Here is a 10,161-nt window from a genome sequence, read left to right on the forward strand (position 1 = left end):
ATAAACCAGACTATTTCCTGGAGCGTTCTATCCTGTCTTTATCCTGCTGCTAATACCTAACCTTTTTTTTTTTTTTTTTTTACTGTGTATTTTTGAGATAGAGCGTGTGCGTATAAGCAGGGGAGGGGCAGAGAAAGAGAATCCCAAGCAGGCTCCATGCTGTCCAGAGAGCCCAACACGGGGCTTGAACTCATGAATTGCGAGATCCTGACTTGAGCCGAAATCAAGAGTCGGACACTTAACTGGCTGAGCCACCCAGGTGCCCCGATACCTAACTTTTAATTATTACTATTTGTTTTAATTTCTTTTGTTTCTCAAAATTGCCTTAGCTATTCTCAGCTGCGAATTCACTCAGCTGAACTTAAATACTGCTGACCCGTTTCCAAAAATCCCTTTGGACTTTTATTAGAACCATAAATCCAACTGTAAGTTAATTTGAAAAGAATCAGCACTCCAGGGCAAAGACGGGGAAGTGGGTACTTGAGGACCGAGCCAGAGATAGTAAAAACTGGCCTTCGGGGAAGATAACTGTATCGTCTCAATCATAAACTTTTATTTTAAGTTCTTATTTAAGGAATCTCTACACCCCAAGTGGGGCTCAAATTCACGACCCCAAGACCAAGAGTTACACCTTCCTCCGACTGAGCCAGCCAGGCGCCCCTCAATCATAAACTCTTAGATGGATGTATGCTTTGACCCAGAATGTCCACTTCTTGAGATCTAGAAGTCTCACACATGGGCACGAAAGGTGTTCACTGTAGCACTTTTTGCAACAGACTAGAAATAAACTAGATGACATCACGGAGGTGGGTAATAAGCTATGGTGTGGCCAAATCTGAAAGACCAGCAGCGGGCAGGCAGGGCACCATGTACAGAGAAGGAAGGAGGTTGTCGATCTAACATTAAGACAAGCAGACACGCTAAACAAATGCTTACGGTAGGAGTCCATCTATTTTTTGTTAGGCTTTTTTTTTTTTTGATGTTTGTTTATTTTTGAGAGAGACAGAGCAGGAGTGGGGGAGGGGCAGAGAGAGAGGGAGACACAGAATTCGAAGCAGGCTCCTCCAGCTGTCTTGGGAACGGCGAGATCATGACCTGAGCTAAGTTGGACACCTAACCTACTGAGCCGCCCAGGTGCCCCATGTTTATTTATTTGAGAGAGAGAGAGAGCGCACAGGAGAGGGGCAGAGAGAAAGGGAGAGAATCCCAAGCAGGCCCTGTGCCGTCAGCACAAAGCCCGACATGGGGCTCCATCTCATGAATCATGAGATCATGACCTGAGTCAAAGTCAAGAGTCGGATGCTCAACCGACTGAGCCACCCAGGCGCCCCAGTCCATCTATTTTTTAAATCATAAGAAATGCTCCAGAAGAGAGGGCAGCAAACACTCTCTGTAAAGGACTAGATCGTCAATACTGTTGTCTCTGTGAACCATAAAGGTATCTGTCACCTAAGAAGACGACAATGTGAACAGGTGTAAATAAAACTTGGCAAAACCAGGCAGTGGGCTGGACATGGCCCTCAGGCTGTAGTTTGTGGACTCCTGGCCTAGGAAAAAAAACTACCAAAATTGTATCAGAGGTTGCCTCTGCAAAAGAACCAGGATTGGGACTCGGGGGGACAAAGGAGGCCATTAGCTCTGCTCTGGGTCAAGGTCTGTACTAACTAGATGGCAAGTGCCATTCTAAAGAATGTTTAAATATTAAGTCATTAAAGTCATGTAAGCCTCATAGCAACTTAAATAAAAGCTATCATTCCCCACCACTTACAGATGAGGAAACGGAGGCCCAGAAAAGTCAAGCAGGTTTCCTCAAGGTCACACAGCTCGCCAGTGGATTCAAATCCAGACAGCCTACGTCCAGAGACTGTACATCAGCATTACTTATTTTTAGCCCTTCTATGGTGCTCCATTTCCTTAAATAATGGGCTTTAATATTCTAAACCAGCCGCTTTAATAAAGAATCCCATTCTTGTAATAAAGAGCATGATTGCATGGGAGAAGAGGCGATGTTCTCTCTCTACGCCGAGACCACTAAATACCATTTAACTGGCGCAAATAAAAAGCAAAGTTAAACGCGTGAAATGATGCCAATGTCACGCTGCCTGCTGGATCACAAGTTCCAGGGAAATAAGGACTGTGCCTTTTTCGGGTAAGGGAAAGTCACACAGGAGAGGAGAGTCCAGACTTCAGAGAAACACAATCCCACAGTGGAGTCACCACTGGGCCTCTCCCACACAAGTCACACAACCTCTCTGAGCCCAGCTTCTCCACTGGCAGGACAGGCACACACACATGCCATCATCACACCATGGGATTTGGACATAAGCACCCAAGAGGAAGTTGAGATATGCGCTTATCAGGACGCCTGGCCCCTCTCATGTGCCATCACATCAATTCCTCCAGGACTCGCAGACTTGATTCTATCTGTCTGGTCCCCAGCTTGTTCCACACTGAGAAGCCAGAGCCTGCTTTGTCCACAGCCGGGGTTCGCCTTCTGCCAAAGGCTAAAGGAAGAACTACAGCCATCACGGCGTCCCAGGAAGGGACTCTTGAGGCAGAGCCCTGAAGGCCAGGCCAAGGGCACCACCAGCACTCCATGTGGCACAGCCTGGGAACGCGAGGGAGTTAGAGGTACAGGAAGCAGGGTCTAAAGCCTGAGAACAAGTATCTGCAAGTAACAGTTCAGATTTCTCAGCACGCTGGACCCCAAATCCAGGGCTGGTGAGAGGGGCCATGTACAGGTGGACAAGCGGAGGCCCAGAGAACTGGGCAGCTGTTTCTGAAGAAGCCTAGAAAAGCATCCACCCGTTTGCTTCCCTCGGGTCCTGCCCCAAGGACAGCCTCATCCACAGGGGCTCGGATGGAAAGGCAGGGTCGGTGTTTAAACACATGAACTGGGTGTCCTTGGTGGGAAGTGCACTCTGCAGTTCACTGGGGTCTCAGGGTTGCCAGATTCACTCACCTGTCCCCATCAACGTCCTGAGTGTGTGCCACCCCCAACAAACAGGATCCCCTGGAATTTTCACCGGCAGCCTGGGACACTGTCACTCAACTTAAGAGGAGAGGATACAGGGCAAGACAGGCAGCCAGCTTGACCAAATTATTCAGTGAGGTCTTGGCAGTGAGGGTCCTTCCAAACCAGATCAGCAACTGGACTGGGCATCAGAGAAGGGGGGTTGGGAGCGGGGGGGCTCCTTAGGGGGAAAGGGGAGGGCTGTGGGATCTGGCCGCAGACCCCGTGGGTTCAAATCCTAACTTCATCGACACCCCGCTCACCACCAGGGCCCCCACCCACCCTCACCTCCACCCAGTCCTGCCCTGGGAGGACTGCCCCTTTAAGGCTCTGGTGGGTGGGCCCAGCAGTTTCCATGGAGCTCGCTGAGCTGTTTCACAGTCTTCCGAATTCCAGGCCCAAACAGGAAATGAGTCACCGCAGGAAAATGCAGGGCTCCCAGCCGTAGGGAGCTGCCGCTCAAGGGCGACCTCCTCGGAGGTCCCCCTGTTGGGGTCAGGCATCGTTGGGGTGCTTGGCTCAGCAGGAAGTGTGACGAGATTTCAGCATCTGCTCATACTGCTTGGCTGGCTGGGGTGCAGCTGACACAAGATCTCACACTCCACCCAAGTTCATCGGAGTTGACCAGGGTCAGGCAGATCACTCAGGCATCTCTTTTTGGTTGCTGGCCGGACCCCCAACAGCAGGGGTTGTTGCACACATACTAAGACAGAGCTCAATCATTTACATGGGCATCCCTACTTTCCAGAAGAGCAAACTGAGGCTCAGGTGAAGATCACCTGCCCAAGTCCTACACCACCCCACACTCCCCAGTCCTTAAGAATTTGAATTTTTTTTTAATGTTTGTTTATCTTTGATAGAGACAGAGACACAGAGCGCGAGCTGGGAAGGGGCAGAGAGACAGGGAGACACAGAATCCAAAGTAGGCTCCAGGCTGTCAGCACAGAGCCCGAAGCAGGGCTCGAACCCACAAACCTCGAGACCATGATCTCATGTTGAAGTCAGGCGCTCGACTGACTGAGCCACCCAGGTGCCCCTAATCCTCGTGAATTGGAACCCGAGTGCCAGTTCAACAAGAAATGTGTAAGTGCCTTCTAGGTAGGTCGGAAGCCAGGCAGACCCGGGGTTGGGATGTGGTTTGACCTGGTTTGGCCACTCCCTTCCCGTCTCAGTGGAGATGCCCTCATCCCTTCAGCCACTACTTACTGGTGGTCTACTTGGAGACAGGAGCGGAGATAAGCTAGAAGGAACACACTCAACCTTCAGGAAAGGCAGACCCCAAACAAAAGCAGACCAGTAAATAAACCTTCCAGGAATAAATGAGAGAGCAGAGAACAATGCAAGAGCCAGAGAGGGTCAGATGGGCTCTCCTGCAAGAGGATAAGGAAGATGAACCAGAAAATAAGGGGACAGCCTTTTCATAATGGGGGCAGAAAAACATCCCAGGGGCACACGTAGAGAATTCCGAAGACTTCCAGTCTTCATAAACCTTGCAGCAGGAGCAAACGTTAGAAGGAGGGAGACACCTCTACAGGAGAAGGTTCCAGTGGGGTGGACCCCAGACACTGCCAGATCCTTCCCAGGGAAGGAAAATGGGAAATCCTCACTGATGGCACCCACTGAGAATGCCAGCAAGGGTGACAGCACCTGTGCCCCAAGCTTGGTCCCCCCGGCCTCAGACAGGGCGAGTTCCACACTGGGGGACTGCAAACTGACCCCCACTCCTCCATCCTGCCTTCATGGGGCCTCCCCGCTGGCTGGGCCGGGAGGACTGCACACAAGCACTGGGGCCACCGACCCCCCCGGCCAGTTACCCATGCTGGGTTCATCTGTTGGCGCTCTGGCTTCCACAGCTGGAGGGAAGCCCACGCAGTGGACAGAAGCTGCCTGTTCCAGGAAGCCGAGTCAACTTGATCTTGATCTCTGGGCTGTTGGGTCCCAGGCAGCTCCGCGGGAACCCACCTGCTCGTGTTGTGGGCCAGTTGAGGGCACTGCTGGGAACAGTTCCTGCCTTTTGAGGCGGGTCCATGCCGAACCCGGGAGTGTCACCTAAACCCTTCCTGGTGACACTCGGCACCTAAACAGTCCACTGACCTCAACGCACTCTGGTCCTCCCCCCAGAGCGCTCTCCTCTCGCTGAGGGCAACTTCCAACCCACCACTTACCAGCCTCAGGACCTCATCAGCTCCCCCGTGGAGAAATGGAGCACGTACGGTCTCACAGCCAAGACATATTGCCAGGATTAAGACCTCTGGGCTCACCACATGCCAGGGATCCTCTAGGTTTAGGCATTACCTCATTTCATCCTCACAACCCCCCTTATGGATGGGGAAACTGAAGCAGGGTGGCTAAAGAACTTGCCAAGACAGGTGACACCATGACCACGAGGCCCTAGGCTCCCCCAGCAGTGGCAACAGCACAAGGGCGGTGGCCACAAAGCAAAGCCAGTCACCGAAGTCTCAGCTTCTCACCTGGTAAATGGACAGAAGAGTGGATGTGTGGGCGAGCACCCAGGTGTCTCCAGCCCTTCCCCAAGTGCACAGTACAACATACACAGGCTGGGAAGGGCCACTTCGGGAAACACAAGTGCAGACTGGAGTGGCTTTGACCCCCTTCTGTATGCCTGTATGTGTGCACATACACAGCAATGTTTTATAAGGTATACCCAGCACCTCTAGACGAGATAGGGAGACTTGGGGGAGGGGGGTGGTGGGGACAGATCCGCCCTGATATCCTGGGATTGGCCCTCATGATACGTGTCTGTGACAGGGTTCCAGGTTTAGATGACACAATGGCCCACACACTGGAGGCCCAGGCTCTTCCCTGTCCTGTCAACCTCGGCCCCGGGCCCCACTCAGCTCCAGGCCACACGTGCACAGGTTAGGGCCAGGGAGACGGCTCCGGAGAGGACAACTCTTCACCCAGGACCTTTCTGTACAATCTCCCCCCAGGTGCACGTACTAGCAATGTAATTTTTTAAAAGTCAACAGAGGTGGCAGGACTTAGGATCCGTTTTAGGTATTCTTTCAGATACCCTGTCCCCAACTCAGACCCTTTGGGTTCAGTGTGTGTGTGTGGGAGGAGAGTCCAGGAATCTATCTGAAACCTCTCCCAAGGGGACACATTCCCAACCAGGTGGAGAGCCTGTCTTGGGGACGGCATACTTGCTGGGTCACTCCTGGTGAGCCAGGATGCGCCACGCCCCGAAGCCCTGTGGGTGCAAACTTCCTCCTGCCAAGCAAGCCCAGGAAAACACCCTGCCCCAGAGGAATGCACTGGTCAAGTCCAGACTTCCTCAAAGCCTGAGGGACCGAAGGTGGACGGGCAGGCAGCCCGCTGAGGGAAGGCGGGCAGAGTCCAATGTCACTGGACACCTGCCCAGTAAACAATCTGGAAAAGGGCCAGAGCAACACTCCCTTCTGCAGAACACATTGAGGCCCTCGGACAGTGTTTCTCTACTGGAGGGGCCTGGAAAATGCTGGTACCTATGGCCAACCCCAAGGAGTGCCATCTAGTTTGTCTCGGGTACAGCCTGAGCACAGCTGGTTCTGGTGTGCGCACAGATTGAGAACCACGAAATCTGAGGAAGAGAGGAAATTGGGGGGGGGGGGGGGGGGGCGGGGAACCAAGGCTGCAGGGGAGCACAGAGGTCAGGAGAGATCCCTCTCAGACTCTGAAAAGGGAATTTTATCCAACCAGATGGATGATGGTGACCATACTTAATGGTTAACGTGTGTGTGATTATTACTACGAGCCAGGGGTCATCTCAGGCACTTTAATCTCCCCAGACCCATGGCAGGGCCCGTCTACACCCCACTGACCCCAAAGTTCAGCTCTTAACCACCACACCCTGGTTCTGGAGACGCTGTGAAAGCCCAGAAGGAAAAATAGGGACTCTTCACGAAAACCTAGAAAATCTCAAGGCACCTTGTATCTGCTCACTCATTCAAGAAACGTCCAGGAACCTACTCTGCCAGCCACTGATGTCCAGAGAGCCTGGTTTTCAAGCTGCTGTGAAGTCAACGTAGTAGGATCACACACCACAATCTGTTTCGTGAACCTGAGAGAAACTGTGAAGTGCTGTGCACCGGACGGAAAGAGAGGAAGCGCTCTAACTTCTTTTGGTTACTGTGTGTTATGTGTATGTCTCCACACTAGGTCTCGATGCCACGGGTATTTCATACTGTGGATCGCAGCCCAAAACATCAGAGAAACACTGAAGATGGACAAGAGAAAAGCCTTAAGATACCAAATAAAAAGTGTAAGCGAACACGATTCCATAGGTTTATGTCAACCTAGGCCTCAAACACCAAATCAGAACTTCTTGGTAGTTGATTTCTAGATACACCTTGAAACTAACCTCACCACTGTGGTCAGGAGCTTCGCCTTGAGAGAAGAGATGGGGGAAGCCACCAACCTCTGCCCACGGCACTCAAGGACAGTTTGGTAGGTGTTTCCCCGTCCCCCGAGGTATCTGAGCCCTGGCACCACCACCCCACCCCTAAAGAGAACCGATGGTCTGAGAATCTTCCTCGAATCCCAAAGTCACAGTGACACATACCTTGGTGGATGTGTAGAGGACATCTGGATCGAGCATCCGTCCGCCGGCTCAGGTGCTGAAGGCGGCCGGGAACGCTGGTGGTGGCAGACTGCCCCGAGTCCCCCCAGGGCCACCTTTCTCATGGTATTCAGGCTGTTGAGGCTCCTCACTGCTGAAGCTGGATAAAACCTAAGACTCCTGAAGCTGTCAGGTTTCAAACTGCACCAGAACACGGTGAAATCAGTCCACTTCCAAGACTGGAAATCCCAAGTTCATTTCCCACGACTGATGTCCCCAAGGTGGGTTACCCGACACTGACTCCTAAACACCTATCGATCAGCGTGCGTGTTTTTAATGGTTACATACATAAAACACAAATACTAGGAAGGTTACTCTCCAAAACCATTCAGCTTTTACCTTTGGGGGGGAGAGATTAAAACAGCCTCTCTACTAAGGTCTGACATTTTAATTTTCCTTACAAAAATGCACGTGTTGGAGCACCCACGTGGCTCATTTGGTTGAGTGTCCGACTTCAGCTCAAGTCATGATCTCATGGTTCGTTGAGTTTGAGCCCCACACAGGGTTCACCGATGTCAGTGAGGAGCCCGCTTCAGATCCTTGGATCCTCCAGCCCCTCCCTCCCCCTCCCCGACTTGTGTGCCATTTCAAAAACAAAAAAAAAAACAAACCATGTGTTACGTTTTTCTTAACATGCCATTGCAAATATTATCAGCCACATTCCAGAGTGCTCAAGGTACCACTGATAAGAGGCAGATTATAGATGTAGATGTAAAGTACCCAAGAAATTCAAGTCACTGAGCTTCACATTGTTTTTTCCCCTAATACACCCCATTTCACAGATGATGAAACCAGCCCAGGGAGGCAAACTTACCCAGGTTCCCACACCTAGTAAGTGGTGGAGCCAGCGTTCAAATCCACGGGATTTCAAGCAAAGATTCTTCCTTCATGCAAGGGGGCAAAAAAGCAAATGAAAATGGTAAGATCACCCCTGCCTGCAAATAGTCCAGATACCCAATGCTGGCTCAGGTGCTGGGAGAACCGTGTTGGCGTGAGCCTTAACCAGCACTTTGCAGAAGGTCCTTTGGTAGGACCCATTAATATTTTAAATATGAATTCCTTTGAACCATTTTACCTGCAGAAACGTATCCTACAGAAACTTAACGAAACTAGAATATTCACTACTGCACAGCACCAATTTTGAGAAGCTAATACTATTTGTTCAGGTATCCGCATACGTACTCTGGCACAGAAAGATGTGTATACACGGTTAAGTGGCCGTGTGGCTGGATTTGGGGGAGTTTTAACTTTTTTTAAAGCATTAATGCAATACAACTGAAATGAGAGGCCACTGGAAACTCGCAACAGCATCAGTGAGACTTCCCGGCTTTACCAAGGGTCACAGGATGTGCGTCGGACCCTCCAAACCTGTGCGTGTCGAAGGCTGCCGTCTCCTGAACTCCGCGAAGATGGTGCACGTCTTGTAGGAAGAAGTCCAATGCGTCAGTACAACACACGGAGTGATGGGACGGCCAGCCTGGGCGCGAAGGCCTGGTCCTCTCTCAAAATACGGTCCCCTCTCGACCATCACACAGCTCGGAAACCCTGAAGTATGGCGCTTGCAAGCTGGCCAGCATGAGGTTAGGTCACCTGAACTGACCAGAAACGTAACAGCTTTCACGGCAGGGGGAGCGGGTACCATGAGCATCTGACCACATCAACCTCCTGTAACTCAATTAAAGGGATGAATCTTCAGTTTCTTTGAACCGTAAAGTAAAACTTCTTCTTCTGGCAGAACCTTTCGAGTCACCCCGCGACCCTTAGAGTCCGGGAATACATCTGTGAAGATTCCCCACCACCCTGCAACTGGACGCCTGAGTCATGCATCTAATGAAGTGGCAAGCTCTAACAAACAATATGAAATCTGATGCAATGAGATAAGTATACTGACATAGTCACAATACCCCTCAAAAAAAATCATGACAAAAATTTAGTGATTCATTCATGGTAAGTTTCTAAAATTAACTATGTGGCCCATGTTCCCAACTAGGTCCCCACTCTCTCCATTTCCAGATCATCCCTCGGCCTCTTGTGTCCTCACTGCACTGAGGCTGGCTCAATCCCCCCACACCCCCGCCCCCGTCAGGCCCTGGCCACCCCACCCCCCACCCCCGACCTACAGGGGGAGCCAGCCAGCCCAGCTCTCACTGCTGCAGGGAGCCCTTCTGGCCCGAAGACACAGCTGTGCAAATTTAATGGGTCTCAAAAGCCCTGGGGGGGGGGTGGGGGGTGGAATGGTAGGAAGGCTGGTTCTTTTCTAAAAGACTGAACTTGACTCGATCAAAAAAGTTAACTCGGATGTGGTGACCAAAACAAAACCGCAGACAAGCCCCATAGTTTTTTGGATTTTTAAATTATTTATTCATTGAATGATTTAAGGTGTGTACCATGACTCCAGTTGGGTAAACCACATTGAAGAATTTGACTGTGGGTCTTTAGTTCAGCCAAATGCTTTCCATTAATTTTGCTCTATAAAATACTAAACATTGTAATTAAGTTTTGAATGCTTCAGCCATGCTCGGAACACTGC

This window comes from Panthera leo, chromosome E3 (assembly GCF_018350215.1).
Source record: "Panthera leo isolate Ple1 chromosome E3, P.leo_Ple1_pat1.1, whole genome shotgun sequence".
Taxonomy (NCBI): Eukaryota; Metazoa; Chordata; class Mammalia; order Carnivora; family Felidae; genus Panthera; species Panthera leo.